We start from the raw sequence: 18250 nt of genomic DNA on the forward strand, positions 1-18250 counted from the left end.
TTGCTAAGTAATATTTTCTTTTTATTTTTTTAAAAGACCCTCCATACTTATTGTTATGTATTTAATTTATTTAATTTTATTGTTAGATACTATTTACTTCAAAAATATTATATATGCTTAAAAAACAAAAGAAAAAAAAATTATAAGAGGTTATATAAAAGATTTCACAAAACAAAAACATGATTATTAATTAAAAGGTAAAGTTTAGAATTGATTAATATTTAATTAATATTTATGGATATTTTAAAAATAACATCTGAAAAAAAATAATACAAATAAATATGAAAAATAGAACTGTTATTAAAAGTGGGGGAAAAGACTTATCAGATTAATTAACTTTTCGTTTTGTTTACATTTACGTAACTTTCTTTTTTTATACACATTTAACTATTTAACTTGTTAATGTGTTCACATATTACTATTGTCACCTACTATAGTCGGTGACAATGGTAATATGTGAACACATATAACAAGTTAAATGGCCAAATCTGTAAAAAATAAAGAAGTCGCCCATATGTGAACAAAACGACAAATATGATTAGCCTGGTAAGTCATTTTCCCTTTATAATTAAACCTTTTTCAAGAACTCAACTTAACTAGTAGGGAAATATCTAGAAAAAAACAATGTTTTAAAACCCGGTTTGAACCGGTCGGTTGAACCGGGAACCGGGGGAGAGAACGGTTCAACTATCACCGGTTTTATATCGATTTCTGAACCGGATTGAACCGGCCGGTTTTTAAAAAACTCGCTTGAACCGGTCAAAATAAACCGGTTGAACCGGTTAAACCGAATAAAAACACATGGGAAAGAACCATTTGCATAATAAACTTTGGTGATTTTTTTCAAATCTATTTAGTTTTCTCTACATAAAAACATATGATAAATGTTATAATGTTTTTTGATATTTTGTGTTTATCTAAAACTATATTTTGTTTCAGTATTATATCTTATTTTCTTTTTGGCGTATATGAATTGATATAAAACACTAAAACTTATGGTTATGTGTTATTTTAATGTATTTGGATTGATCTACAACTTATTTTTATGTATATTTTTAATGTTTGAACTAGTAAACGTCAAATTCATGATTTATATATGTATGTATGTGTAGGAAAATAGGAAAAAAATATGAAAATTATATAAACCGGTTGACCCGGCGGTCGAACCTGTTAAATCAGTTGAACCGAGAACCGGTCACCATACCGGTTCAATTAAAAAACAGGTTTTTAAAACATTGGAAAAAAGTAAAAAAAAAAAATTAAGATTTTGAGAAAAATAACAAGATGTTTAATTTTTCTTTCACTTCTTTTCAACTCAAAAACACAAAATACAAATTTATTTTTCTTTCATTTCTCTTCCTTTCTCATTCTTTTCTTTCCTTTGCTAAAACTCGGAAACTAGTTGGGTCTTCGGAAACTTAAAAAAAATTGTTACATCTGCTCATTATGAAAATCTTTTAAAAGTTTTATGTGGACGTAGAGGGTAAACAAGCAACAAGATGCGTCACAACCTTTTTTGGATAGCAAAAACTAATTCTTTTAAAAACTACATCCATAGATTTAGGGTCACAACATTACTATGCATGACCCGGTGGACTCTATTGAGGAGCTCCACAGTATTTGGCGCAATGAAACCAAAATCATTAAATGCAAAAGGTATAAATGTGTGTTGATTTCCATGCAGGCTTTCTCATGTTTTTTCACCTTGCATGATACATCTTTTAAAGCAGTCTGCCCCATAGTGAAAATTCAAATCCCCAAGCCCACGAAAAGGGAAACATCTGTAAGATCCACACATCATGTTTCCCTCCACCCAATCCAAAACCAAAACATCGGTTGGCCTAAGTGTTGATCTACCTTCCAACGGGTCGGTCAAGAAGTTTATAGGTGCCTCTTTCTTGAAAGAAACTTCGGCACACCAAAAAATGTCAAAAGAACGTCTCAAACCAGATTGTGTCGATACTTGTAACCTAGGAGCTCTCTACAATGTACTACATGCTCCTTGAAAAGAATCCAAGCATGACTTGTGACAAATAGTGCATATCTCGTCAACTGGAAATAAATGGATCATAAGGCGATACTTGAGGATATCACGCTACTTTGGTGAAATATGTTGACCAAAACCATCAATAGGAATGGCAATAAGAAAAATTTGAATATTATTTAAACTTGAATTAAAATTTGAACTTTATTTAATAAGAGAATTAAATTAGAAAGACAATATTATAAATTTAAAAGGTTTAAATTTATTATATGGTATTATTTAGTATACGTAAAACGATTATACCACATGTATCCTCGCATGTTAATAAAAGACATTATCATCGAATCAAGACTAGGCTCACCCACTCTAATATTGGTTTAAGGAGGTCTCTTTGATTCCTAATGAGATCGCTTTTTAAATTGCTACGTGCTTACCACCCTTATCGCCTTTCGTATTTTGAGAATGGAGTTACAGAAAAGGTTCAATCTGATTTTGTCTTTCAAAATTAAAAGTATTAGTCAAGTAATCAAACAAAATTCTCATTTTATATAAATAAAAAACATGAATCTTGTGCTACCCATGAAAACACATTTTTAGTTATATTTTGATGATGGGGCGTATGTGGTTAACCGACATGTCATTTGCGAGAATATAATTTTAATATGATGATTTGCTCGTGAGATTATTATGTTGATGGAATGTGTGTGGCTAACTGACACGTCAATGTGAAAATAATTTTATATCGAGGATCTAGCGATTTTGCATGGTTGATTCACCATCTATTTAATGCTTTGCGGTATCCCCGTCATTAAATTTTAGATGAGCACAATAGAGATTAATATGACATTGAACGTCAATGAATCTCATATGATCTAGGAGTTTCAAAAGTTTGAAGCTGGAATATAATTTAACACCCTAAAATTAGGGTTTCATCTTCCGCCACCAACTCATCGAGTTGGCACTCCCCGACTCGTCAAGTTGGGTCATTAAAACTCGCGACCACAAAATTCTCAACACGACAAGTTGGAGCTCCCCAAATCGTCAAGTTCCCACAAAATTCCAATATTTTGAGAAATGGATAATACCTGGACCAAGCATTGCAAATCTCCTCCACTTGAACTAGACTTTGTCCTCGAAGTCTGCTGATGCAAAAAAGGTTCGGATAGTGCTTCCTCATCTCGTCCTCCGGCTCCCAGGTCCATTCGGATCCTCTTCGCTGCCATTACACCTTTACTAAATTCACTTCCTTCTTCCGAAGGGCTTTCGTTTCTCTGTCCAGAATCGCAATGGGCTTTTCGACATAATTCAGGCTATCATCAATCTGAATATCATCTAGCGATACAACCATCGACTCGTCACCCACACACTTCTGCAACTGTGAAACATGAAATGTAATGTGGATATGCCCAATCTCCTCAAGAAAGTCCAGCTGATACACAACCTTGCCCACCCGGGCGATAATCCGAAACGGGCCAATATACCTGGGGCCCAACTTGCCCCGCCTCCTGAACCGGATAACACTCTTCCAGGGTGACACCTTCAGGAGCACCATGTCCACGACTTGGAACTCCAGGTCCGATCTGCGCCTATCCGCATAGCTCTTTTGTCTGCTCTGCGTTTTCTGAAGCTGGTCGCGAACCTGTTGAATCAACTCGGTCGTCTTAAGCACCACTTCGGTACTTCCCATAACTTGATGCCCAACCTCCCCCAGCAAACTAGAGTCCTACACCTCCAACCATAAAGTTCCTCAAACGGGGGTCGGTCAATACTAGCATGATAACTATTGTTGTATGAGAACTCTGCTAGTGGAAGGTAAGTATCCCAACTCCCTCCGAAATCCAATACACATACCCGAAGCATATCCTCGAGCGTCTAAATCGTCTGCTCACTCCGACCATCGGTCTGGGGGTGGTAAGCAGTGTTGAAATGCAACTAAGTTCCTAACTCCTCATGGAACTTCCTCCAAAACCTGAGGTGGAACGAACATCACGGTCCGAGACCACAGACACTGGCACACCATGTCTAACCACCACTTCCCGCACATAAATATTTGCTAATTTCTCGGCAGAGATACTCTCGGAAATCAGAATAAAATGAGCACTCTTGGTCAACTTGTCCACAGTAACCCAAATGGAATCCACTCCCCGCGTCGTCCTAGGTAACTTCATGATAAAATCCATAGAAATCTCTTCCCATTTCCACATGGGAATAGGTAGCGGCTGCATCTTGTCGTGAGGCCTCTAATGTTCGGCCTTGACCTTCCTGCAAGTCAAACATCGCTTGACAAACCACGCAACCTCCTACTTCATGCAGAGCCACCAATGACTCAATCTCGGGTCTCGATACATCTTTGTGGCCCCCGGATGGATAGAAAATTTGGACTTGTGTGCCTCCTCAAAGATTCTTTGCCTCACACCCCCGGACGTCGGAACCCAAACTCTGCCACACTGAGTCAATAACCCTCGACCATCTTGAACAAACAACAAAATTTGCCCCCGAATCCGCTCGATCTTCCAGTTCTCCCTTTTTAAGCCCTCCACTTGTGCCTCTTTAATCATATCCAATAAAGGTGAGATCACTGTCATCCTCAAGTAAATATCTCGAATTGGGGCACTTTCCTTCTTACGGCTCAAAGCATCGGCTACCACATTGGCTTTCCCGGGATGGTACAAGATCTCACAGTCATAATCCTTTACTACATCAAGCCATCTCCTCTGCCGCATATTCAGATTCTGCTGATCCATCAAATACTTTAAACTCTTGTGATCAGTGAAAATGGTGCATCGGACCCAATACAAATAATGTCTCCAAATCTTGAGGGCAAACACCACCGCCCCTAATTCCAAGCCATGAGTGGGGTAATTTGCCTCATGGAGCTTCAACTGTCTCGAAGCATAAGCAATCACATGCCCCCTCTGCATCAGAACTGCTCTTAATCCTAATACAGAAGCATCATAACACACTACAAAGTCATCCATTCCCTCAGATAGAGATAGAATCGGGGCCTCACATAATTTTTTCCTCAAGGTCTCGAATGCCGATTGTTGATCAGGACCCCACCGAAAGGTCACGCTTTTCTTGGTCAACCGGGTCAAAGGTACGACGATCTTGTAGAAATCCTGAATAAATCTCCGATAGTACCCTGCAAGACCCAAGAAACTCCGGATCTCAGATGCGTTTTTCGGAACCTCCCAACGCATCACCGCCTCAATTTTGGCTGGATCAACCAAAATACCCTCTTGATTGATGATGTGCCCCAAAAACTGCACCTCATGCAACCAAAAATCACATTTGGAGAATTTGGCGTACAACTTCTCCATCCTCAAGGTCTCCAACACCTCCCTTAAATGCTGCTCGTGCTTGTCCTTGGTCTTAGAACAGACCAAAATATCATCAATGAAGACGATCACAGACCGATCCAACATCAATCTACAAACCCTGTTCATGAGATCCATGAATGCCGTTGGAGCATTGGTGAGCCCAAATGGCATCACCACAAACTCATAATGACCATAACAAGTTCAGAAGGTCGTCTTTGGTATATCCTCATCCCTAATACTCATCTGGTGATACCCCGACCGAAGATCAATCTTGGAAAACCAAGATGCACCCTGAAGTTAGTCGAACAAATCATCAAATCTCGTAAGTGGATAACCGTTCTTCACCGTTAGATTGTTCATCTCCCGATAATCAATACACATCCTGTGTGACCCATCCTTCTTTTTCACGAACAGGATCGGTGCTCCCCACAGGGAACTGCTCGGACGAATAAATCCTCGGTCTAGCAGCTCCTGAAGCTGCATAGACAACTCCTGCATCTCAGGCGGAGCTAGACGATATGGTGCCTTGGCTATTAGAGCCGCACCAAGCACTAAATCAATACGGAACTCCACTTGCCTCTCCAGAGGCACCCCTGGCAACTCCTTAGGAAATACGTCAGGAAAATCTCGCACAATCAGAACAATGCTCAACTCTGGCGTGGCTTCAATCCTCGTGTCTGAAACATAAGCCAAGAACCCAGAATAACTCTGCTGAAGAAGCCTCCTAGCCCTCGCAGCCGAACAGAGAGTTGGCCCACACGAGGCTCTCTCTCCATGAATAACCAGTTCACCTCCAGTTAGGGTTCGAACTCTCACCAGCTGATGCTCGCAGTCTATCATGGCCCCATTGGGCCCCAACCAATCCATCGCGATGATCATCTTCGACCCCCTTAAAGGAATCGGAACCAAATCGATAGAAAACCTCTCCCCGAACACATTCAGAACGCTCCTCCGAAATACCCACGCAACACACATGGTGCGGTCATCCGTAATCTCCACCTCAAGTGGGGAATCCAAGGTCCCTGGAGCATCCCGAAACTTCTTGCAGAGCACAAAACATACGAATGATCGGGTAGCCCAGAAATCAAAAAGAACATGAACCGATAAAACATTGACCAAGAAGGTCCCTATACAAGATCATAATAACATAAGCATGACAATAAAATAAACAAAACAGAACTAGATCACATACCAGTAACGACGTCAGGCGTTGCTTGGGCCTCCTCAGTAGTCAGCTGAAATGCGCGACTCTTCACCGCAGGAGCCTCCGCCTTGATCGGGCGGCCATCTGTAATCCTCATCATGGCGGGCGCAGGCACCGGCACCGCTCCTCCTCCCTTAACCAACCTCGGACAATCGGCCTTTTATGAACGGTCTGGTTGCAGTGGAAACAAATCAAGCCCTTCTTGGGGCAATCCTGACTCATGTAACCCGACTGGCCACATGCATAACATACTAAGCCCGCTACTCGACAAGCTTCACTGTGCAGCTTACCACACTTGGCACAATGGCCACGGCCCTGGTCGGTGGATCAGAGGTCTTAGGCTTCTTGGCCTGACCTACTGCTGCCTGAACCTGCTCCGACTTCCGCTTCGTGCGGAGCTCTAACACAATCTCTCGTTCCCAGGCCTTCTTTACCATCTCATTCAGGGTCTTGCACCCTAAAAACTCACAAACTCCCGAATATCATCCCTCAACATGGAATGATACCTAATCTTCTTGATCTCCTCATCCGCATTGTACTGTGGAACCAAAAGTTCCCTCTCTCGAAACTTGGCAGTGATCTCCGCCACAGTCTCGGTAGTCCGCTGTAAATCCTAGAACTCTCTCACCAAATGCTGCACCTTAATGGATGGTGCAAACTCCTGATCAAACCTCTTCACAAACTCCTCCCAAGTCATCTCAGCCACCCCTGCAGATCCCACCTCACGGGTCACGTCCTCCCACAAGTCTCGTGCTCGATCCCTCAACATACAAGATGCGAACCCGACCTTTGCCACATCGGGGCAAAAACTCATGCGCTAGGCATTCTCCATGTCTGCCACCCAGCGTCGACTAGTGATGGGATCCCTAACCCCTAAGAACTCAGGCGCTCCACACGCCGTGAACTCCCTGAGCGAGGGAGCTCGGGCCCTTATCTGGCCTGCAGCAATCTCGTCTTGGATGGAGCTGAGCCTCTCCTCCATGATCTCCATAATTCCCTCCTTGACGGTACCAAAAATCACTAGGGTAGCGTCAAGGATCTCATGAGTAACCTTGGCTGCGATAAGATCACGCAACCTCTCATCCATGGGCTTTGCACCGGAGTCCGAACCTGATCCTAATCCTGATCCCGAACCTTGCGTGATCATCACCATCCTCAACTGAAAATATCACAAATAACCAAGATAAGGAATTCGAAAGATATTCCTCCGCACCTGAATTGTAAGAACTATCAGATATGTCATTGCTTCGGGTACATGTCCTATGCTTTCAGTAGTACGGGCCCAATACTAACTTCCACACCTACATGTACCTTCCCCAAGGCCATACTTGATATCCCTAAATCATCCAATCATAACTCATAAACATAACACTGACTCTGATCCTAGACTGCTCTATGATTCTCAACCCTCACCAAACCAACAACCCAGATTAATCAGAGCAGGTTGCCCTATGGATGTAAGTTATACACAAAGAGAATCACATAGACTATCAAATAAATCTTCTACCCTAAACCACAACCAAACAAGGAACATGCATAAGGCCGATTCCCTCATTCTAGAACTATGCAATCCTAAACTTGTACAACTTTGAAATCATACACTTAGCAAATAAACCATACAATCATATTTCCATATATACTATAGCATGACTAAAACATTGGGAATACTTACTTGAGCTCTGCCGATTACGCGCATTGCATTCTCCCTTTTTTTCTTACAAAAATTATATGGTATTATTTAGTATACGTAAAACGATTATACCACATGTATCCTCGCATGTTAATAGAATACATTATCGTCGAATCAAGACTAGGCTCACCCACTCTAATATTGGTTTAAGGAGGTCTCTTTGATTCCTAATGAGATTGCTTTTTAAAATGCTACGTGCTTACCACCCTTATCGCCTTTCGTATTTTGAGAATGGAGTTACAGAAAAGGTTCAATATGATTTTGTCTTTCAAAATTAAAAGTATTAGTCAAGTAATCAAACAAAATTCTCATTTTATATAAATAAAAAACATGAATCTTGTGCTACCCATGAAAACACATTTTTAGTTATATTTTGATGATGGGGCGTATGTGGTTAACCGACACGTCATTTGCGAGAATATAATTTTAATATGATGATTTGCTCGTGAGATTATTATTTTGATGGAATGTGTGTGGCTAACTGACACGTCAATGTGAAAATAATTTTATATCGAGGATCTAGCGATTTTGCATGGTTGATTCACCATCTATTTAATGCTTTGCGGTATCCCCGTCATTAAATTTTAGATGAGCACAATAGAGATTAATATGACATTGAACGTCAATGAATCTCATATGATCTAAGAGTTTCAAAAGTTTGAAGCTGGAATATAATTTAACACCCTAAAATTAGGGTTTCATCTTCCGCCACCAACTCATCGAGTTGGCACTCCCCGACTCGTCGAGTTGGGTCATTAAAACTCGCGGCCACAAAATTCTCAACACGACAAGTTGGAGCTCCCCAACTCGTCAAGTTCCCACAAAATTCCAATATTTTGAGAAATGGATAATACCTGGACCAAGCATTGCAAATCTCCTCTACTTGAACTAGACTTTGTCCTCGAAGTCTGCTGATGCAAAAAAGGTTCGGATAGTGCTTCCTCATCTCGTCCTCCGGCTCCCAGGTCTATTCGGAGCCTCTTCGCTGCCATTACACCTTTACTAAATTCACTTCCTTCTTCCGAAGGGCTTTCGTTTCTCTGTCCAGAATCGCAATGGGCTTTTCGACATAATTCAGGCTATCATCAATCTGAATATCATCTAGCGATACAACCATCGACTCGTCACCCACACACTGCCGCAACTATGAAACATGAAATGTAATGTGGATATGCCCAATCTCCTTAAGAAAGTCCAGCTGATACGCAACCTTGCCCACCCAGGCGATAATCCGAAACGGGCCAATATACCTGGGGCCCAACTTGCCCCGCCTCCTGAACCGGATAACACTCTTCCAGGGTGACACCTTCAGGAGCACCATGTCCCCGACTTGGAACGCCAGGTCTGATCTGCGCCTATCCGCATAGCTCTTTTGTCTGCTCTGCGTTTTCTGAAGCTGGTCGCGAACCTGTTGAATCAACTCGGTCGTCTTAAGCACCACTTCGGTACTTCCCATAACTTGATGCCCAACCTCCCCCAGCAAACTAGAGTCCTACACCTCCGACCATAAAGTGCCTCAAACGGGGGTCGGTCAATACTATCATGATAACTATTGTTGTATGAGAACTCTGCTAGTGGAAGGTAAGTATCCCAACTCCCTCTGAAATCCAATACACATACCCAAAGCATATCCTCGAGCGTCTAAATCGTCTGCTCACTCAGACCGTCGGTCTTGGGTGGTAAGCAGTGTTGAAATGCAACTAAGTTCCTAACTCCTCATGGAATTTCCTCCAAAACCTGGAGGTGGAACGAACATCACGGTCCGAGACCACAGATACTGGCAAACCATGTCTAACCACCACTTCCCGCACATAAATATTTGCTAATTTCTCGGCGGAGATACTCTCGGAGATCGGAATAAAATGAGCACTCTTGGTCAACCTGTCCACAATAACCCAAATGGAATCCACTCCCAGCGTCGTCCTAGGTAACTTCATGATAAAATCCATAGAAATCTCTTCCCATTTCCATATGGGAATAGGTAGCGGCTGCATTTTGTCGTGAGGCCTCTAATGTTCGGCCTTGACCTTCCTGCAGGTCAAACATCGCTTGACAAACCACGCAACCTCCTACTTCATACAGAGCCACCAATGACTCAATCTCGGGTCTCGATACATCTTTGTGGCCCCCGGATGGATAGAAAATTTGGACTTGTGTGCCTCCTCCAAGATTCTTTGCCTCACACTGTAACGACCAAAAATTTCAACCAATTTAAAACATTTTATTTCATTCAAAAACCATTACGTTCATACATCTTGTTCTCAAAACAGTTTAAACGTCAGAGTATTTCCCCAGAACCATATCGCATAAAACATAAACATGAGGAGCGGTACGATCACGCCTTCACCTTGCCACGATCTCCTGAAGCACCTGAAACAATAAACCACAACTGTAAGCCCGAAAGCTTAGTGAGTTTCCCCCAAAGTACCCATACACACACAAACATACACATACAACAAAGAACAACATATTACGGGTCCATTCAACCTTCCGGTTGGAATACCCCTGGCCCTCAACCATCGAGTTGGAATGCCTACATAACGCGAGCCCAATCATCCTACCGGGATGGAATACTCTCGGCCCACAACCATCGGGTTGGAATGCCCAAACACCTATAAATACAACAATAGCTACTATGGGTCCAATCATCCCTTAGGATGGAATACGCCAGGCCCCTCAACCATCGGGTTGGAATGCCAACATACTATGAGTCCAATCATCCTACCGGGATGGAATACTCCTGGCCCACAACCATCGGGTTGGAATGCCCCACTTCCTATACATACAGTAACTACTACTACTATTATGGGTCCAATCATCCCTTAGGATGGAATACCCCAGGCCCCTCAACCATCGGGTTGGAATGCCAAACTACTATGAGTCCAATCATCCTACCGGGATGGAATACTCCTGGCCCACAACCATCGGGTTGGAATGCCAATCTACTCTAGCAGACATGCACACATATCAGGCAACCACATAACACTCTACAGAACTAGCACACTAAGGCCCTATCATCCTACCGGGATGGAATACCCTCTACCACTGCTCAACATACATAACCCGCAGGTATCCTCCTACCCGCGTACATAATGCAAGACCCACTACCGGTCTATAAATAATCACTACCCAACTACCAGGGCGCTGATCCAACAGAACTAGCCATCATACAACTATCCATCTCTCTAGGATACTAGGCAAAAGGCATACTCTCATATCACTATCTTATCCACCAGGATACTAGCAAGCATATCATCACATAATATAACAAACTCTAACAACAATTCAAAGGGCCGGCCTTGGTGCCTTAGACCCTTGAGTACAGTGAGGAAAACTCACCTTGAACTGCTGAAACACTGCTGGTACCCTTCTGGCTGCTATCTGACAATCCCCGCACTGCTGCTCCTCTAGCTCCCCGAACTATCAATGCCACAATAACACTTAGCCCAAAACAATATCCTTCTAAGGGTAAATTGACCATTTTACCCTTAACCCAATCTGGTTCATGACTAAGACCCAACACATAATATGAAAGGTCCAACACTAGGTAAGCTTCTCAAGCCCACTAGTGACCCACTAATGGCCCAATTTGCTATATTTAGCCCAATCCCTTAATGGGCCTCACCCTAAGCCCAGAATATAATCCTTGGCCCATATAATATGATTTCTGATGGCCCACTAATGCCCAAATACCCAAACATGCCCCAAACCATGGCCCAAAAACTCATGATCCATACAGACAGAGTACGCGGGGCGTACCCCCATGTACGCTAAGCGTACAGGCAGAATGGTGAGTACGCTGGGCGTACCTGCACGTACGCTCAGCGTAATACCTCTGTTAAGACCTTTTCCCAATAAGTGCTTAATACTCAGATCTACAAGCTACCATTACAGATCCTGGTCATTTTCCATGTCTTAACCCATAAAGTCACTAACTTGGTGACTTGCAACCCACCAAATAAGCCCAAATTCATAAGGTGACAACATACTTCCATAACAAGGGCTAAATCTCATGCATGAACTCATTAGTGATGGGTTTTGCGCATTCTAACACTCCTAAGTGTACATGCAACCCTAAATACCTTGGATCTATGTTTTCTCTATTATACATGCAATTATGAACTTTCCAAGGTATTACCCTATCTAGCATACAATACTTGATACTTGGGTAATCAAATGGATAGAATACATACCTTTGTTTGATGTAGCTTGTCTCCATGAAGCTTGAGTGCCTAGTGCCCCAAGTGTGACACCTCAAATGGTTCACACAACACCAAATGCACATGGAATGACTTGAGAGAAATGGAACACTCCTTGAAATCGTCTAGCCCTCATATTCACACATTAGTGCACGATTTCTTGAGCCATGGGATTCTTTTATATGGTGGCTATTAGGGTTACACCATGTAACTCATAACTTTACCCATTCCTTATGCTCCATGGATTTTAACCTCCATGGAGTATCCATGGGTCACCCCATGGACTTAGTCCAACATAAGGAATCTTGGATCATAAGCCCACATATATAAGAATGAATGATTTACACAATCAACCCATATATTTAATTAGTCTCCTTTTGATCACTTAATTAATTCCAAATTAATTCTTGATCAATACTAGTTAAATAACCTTATTAATATATTAGAACTTATAATATATTAACCAACCTTAAGTGTTATTTCTCTCATTATAGTCTATCCAAATGCATGATGCCATGCAACCCAAATGGACCATGCCTGGTCGGGTCAAGTCTTACCAATTATAGTTATGGACTTAGACATTAATCCAATAGTCTCCCACTTGGATAAGTCTAAAACTATTATTGCGTATGACTTCAGGAACCGATCAGCAATCGTAGCTCTCAAAAGCTTCTGTCGAACTCTGACCTTGTCGATGAACTCTGACCTTTGTCAATGACTTGTCCATTAGATAAGGGATCATATATTCTTCCATTCTAGATATCATATGGACTGAGACATGGATTATCAATCATTCTCTCTGTTCATTTGTTGTTTCCCGATTTCCGATTCATGATGACTGACTGATTGAACAAATCAAATCAGTCCTGGCTTGGCCAAGCACTCACATGTATCATCTTTAAATCATCGAGGGGCCCACAGATATTGCTTTTATCCCGAAGGTAAAAGGAATGGATAAACTTCGACTCATATGGCTTGTTCTACTACTTGTTGAATCATACACAAAGGCACGTTTTATAACATCGAGTTACCGAATGCGTTTTCGTGCAATCAATGTAAAACCAACTCATAGTAACAACTCATATCTCTAGGTTTGAAGAATATAAGATATTATCGTCTCATGATCACTCGTGATAAAATCCATGAAGTGATTCAAATGAGCGCGGGTTGAATCCAATACTCAGAACCTATGAGCACTCATGAGTGTTGTAGCACCACTTTGTCCACCAACTTGGACCTCTACAAACCAACCCATGACAGTCTTGATTCATATCTACTTCCAACATATGACCGACTGTGGATGGTTTGAATAACTTAATCATTCAGGAAGAGCGACTTAGTTATTCTGGAAGTCAAAACATGCAAAGTGAAACACAAGAATAAATGAATCAAATATGGTATCAAACCCTATGAATATAAAGAAACACTTTTATTTATCACCATACTGATTACTCATTATTCATTGTTTCGGTTTTATCAACTTTATACCTGAATTAAAAACACTAGTTGTCCCATGCTCCAAGCATGTACACTATGTTTTTCTTAAACAATAGCTTTGCCATACACCAAGTATGCACTCTATGTTTGTCTATGATCCTTACTTTGTGAAATAAACCAATTGAACATAATTTCAATGATTCTAATTTCACACTCCCAAATCCTTATCGAAAAATGTGAGAATTTCAAATTCCTATCATTTATCGAAATCTGTTTAGATTTTAAACTTATATGCACTGACCCTCCTGTAATGAATATGTACAAAGTCATAAAGACTTGTCAACAGTCATTATAAGGTATTCCAATGGAGATCAACTCCATGGAAACTAAGTCTCATATTCAAAGTACATTGCTTTGGACATGCTTCTTGCATTAAGTTTTCTAATCTTACACAGATAACTTCCACCTATGGAGACAACTCCATATTCTCATTTTGACTATCACTTATGAATAAGAGATGCCTCTTTTCAGAATATGTCAATATGGTCCTTCCAAAATTAGCACTATACTTCCAACTGTCCCTGAGCAACCAATCTTTGGTAAACCTCAGATTGTCCTCGACAATTGCTTAATCATTTTAGTCATATCCAATTCTAGACCTTTTCCCTTCTTAATGCCTCTGGGCATTTGGAAAAATTTAGAAATGACAAATATTATAGCACATGCAATCGATCCTGTACCCAAAGCAAATGGTACATGATTCATGATGTCTCACATAAAGACATGATTCTAGACCAGTCTTTTGCTACAATATTTTTATTTGCCATGTTTTCAAAATTTGACTATGAAGAGGGATGCCGTAATCATAATCGAATTTTGAGAACGCAATATATAGAATTTCCTTAAGTTGAACCAATCCAACATGAAATTCATATATATATTCTTGACTAAAGATGATTAAGGTCTCAATCTAAGCCTTTAGAACTGAAATGAAGTATATCCTCTCCCTTAATTATAGCAAAACAACTTTTTCAATCCCTGCAGCCTCACGAATTGAAACTTTTGTTTTCTATAATTAACATTGCTAACTTGCAACACTAACAACAATTATCATGCTCCCACTAACATGATGATTATTAGCATAACACTTATGCTCCCACTAGCTTTGACATGTACTCAGAAATCAGCTGGACTTCTAGAAATCAATACTTTATTGACTTCCTTACCAAAGTTCAGATTTCTGATACGAGATGCTTTGATAAAACTTTATCAAAATCATACACCTTTCCTTAGATAGCAAGCATGTGTGTCTAAACAATTTCAGAACTATGAAAAGGGATGCCGTAATCATAGTCTCAATTGTTTAGACCTTTTGCCATCTGCTTCAAATCTACTTGGTGGAAGTGTTTCCTCACCATCATTTTCATGAATCGGAGAGAAACCTTATGACCCTTAGATTTTATGGTGTATGTGTTCTTATCCATGTGAATCGTCAAAACCATAGTCACAAGACAAGGATAATGACAAATCCAAACTCATATGGACTGAACTTATGCAATCTTAACTTCTTGCCACCTGGCAGTACAGGGCCTGCCATTGCTTCCAAGTTGTTATGCAACCAATTGAGAACTTTCAGAACTCCTATGCAAAGCCAACTTTAACTGGAATGGGCACAGAATATGTCAACATGATAGGTTATAAACCTCAAGTCATGTGCTAGTGAAGAACCTCAGGTTTTATTCTTGATTAGTTCTTGAAATTCTTTTTAGGATCTTTAAGACTCCCACTGTCCTCTTGACATATAAGACTATCTTGCCAAATATTCAAGAGATAGTGCGGATTCTTTATCAAGACAAACACTTCACACAATTGGCCTTAGTTGGTCTTTGTTTAATCCAAAACATCACAACTTACCAACTTCAAATGTACAAGAGTAGGACACTTTTACTCTTACATTTGACAAGTGTTATAAACCTTTCTTTAAGATATGTCACTCAACTTATAGTCTTGGAGTATGACTCTAAGACTTGTTTTGAAACGAAGTATGACTCATCTTCTTGATTTAACCATTTCAACAATTCATGACTCCTCTTCTTAGTCATAAGAATGTACTAAGATGTCCTTAGAAGACCAATTGTGATGTGGTTCTTTAATCATTAAGATGATCACAAAACATGATACTAAAGTACTCTCCCATCTTTTCAGATTTGAGAAACTTTTATCTGTCTGCCTAATTTGATTCTTCCCATTCGTTCTGCCATACATTGAGACTTTTCCAATGTTTCAGAATTATACTTAAACTTGTAAGTATAACCATATTTACTAAAATTTAGTAAATCATGACGAATAGTCTTAACAAGCTTTGTGGTGGACTTGACCAGTGCACAAGAATGTGTACTCGATCCCTTTAGTCCTTAACTTGACTCACACATCCATGTGAACAAGTCTTAATTTTCCAATGCTTGAAAGTTCTCATTCATCATACTATTCAACTTGCATGATTCCAAGTTTCTATCCAACTGAAGCCTTGGGAATGAGAATCTTTCCTTATTTGGTAAATTATGACACTACCACAAACGAAAGAATCAAGTCCATTTTTTTCAAATATTTCTATCAATGGAATCATATAAACAACCATTTTTCACAAATTCCACTTGTAAGGATATTTAAAATAAATATAAAATTAAAAACTTTTATTTTATTTCAAAACTTTGCGGAAAAAACTTATCCTTATAGTGCAAATGCATACGGAAAAACTTGTTGTTATCTATTCCTAAGCAATATATCATAACTCCTAAGTAACAGCTTCAAAATTCTGATGCGATCGAAATCCATCTACGCGATCAGAATCAGCATATACTTCCTTTAAGCTTTCTCTCTATTCTTTGATTCTTAAAACATCAACATGTGACCCAGTCACATCATGTAATGAGGATCTTAGAATAGAAACTTAACAGAGTTAGATAATGGGCTCTACCTGAAGTAGAGTCAGACTTATTGACTTTAACATCCTTAGGTAAACTTGGCAGCTTTGCAATCAACGCCCCTTCCTTTGGCAAAATAAACATATGGACCCTTTGGTAATGGGACTATCTCAGACTTAGCCTTTCTCCTTACCATTTGGTCAACCGGGTTGACTATGGCCAATCCCTTTCCATTGGGAAGAGAATGCTTTTTCTGGATTTCCAGTGTCACCATTGTCACTGTCCATAAAGTTTTTGGGAAGTTGATCTTCTAATCAAATTTGCTTTACTATTGTTCCAAATCATTGCTGATTCAGCAGCACCAAGCAAATAGATATGATCATTAAGGTTCATGTCATAGTCTGTTTCATAGTAGTCCCAAAGGAACTCACTATGTGACTTAGAAAGTGATTGAACATCCAACTTTCTCAAGACTTTGACACCCAACTCTCCCAGCTTGTCAATATGTGACTTCATCTCTAAGATGTGATCACACATAGACCTTGCTTGCCATTAGGGCTTGAGTGACCTTGAACTTGTGGGTTAGGGAGAATAATTGGAGGAGGTGGAGGAAGTAAAGTTCCAAGAGATTTAGGAAGATCATAGATGTCTGAACTAGACATCTTTTGGGAGATATTCAAGATAGTTGATCTAAAGTCCTTAATATAACACCCAATATGAAATATTAAGGCTAGGATCCAACAACCTATTTATAACTGGAAGAGGAATGCCGTAATCCGAGTTATAAAATAGTTGAAGGTAGGTAAATGACGATTTACCAATTTCCACCATGAAAAACGAAATAATGTAATTAGGTTTTTAATTGGATTTGAAACTCCTAGATCATTTGAGATTCATTGAACTTTTCAATGGCATGTTTCAATCTCGAGTGTGCCCTTCAGGTTTTGTGACTGGGATGCCGAGGATCACAAAACAAGGTGTGAAGTAACCATGCAAATATACTTGGTACCCTTAATATTTACCCCTCAATCGATGTGCCGGTTAACCACACGAGCTCCACCGATACTATGATAAATATTAAGTTACCCTTTGCCTACTTTGTTAAATCCAGGTTAGTGTGCCGGTTAACCACACACGCTCCACTAACGGTTTAAACAAAGTGCAAAGTGTAATTTCATGGATTAGCACCTTATTCACATTTTCCTAAGTAACTAAGATTGGGAATTTATAAAAAGTTTAGTTACTTAGTATTTATCATTAATACTTTTAATGAAGGGAGAATTATAGTCCTTGTCCTACCCGTTCGGCTAACGACCCTCCACCAGTCAAGGAAGCGGTGGGTGAGAGTGGACACCCATTAAACTGCCATTTTATAGGCAGTAACCTTATACCCCCCTTATAGACCGGCTTCGTGAATGAGGCCTACTAACGGTAAGACTGACTTGCTCTTATACATATATTTATTATTAACTTATAATACTATAAAGTATAA

This window comes from Lactuca virosa, chromosome 7 (genome assembly GCF_052849685.1).
Source record: "Lactuca virosa cultivar CGN04683 chromosome 7, Lactuca_virosa_CGN04683_v6, whole genome shotgun sequence".
Classification (NCBI taxonomy): domain Eukaryota; kingdom Viridiplantae; phylum Streptophyta; class Magnoliopsida; order Asterales; family Asteraceae; genus Lactuca; species Lactuca virosa.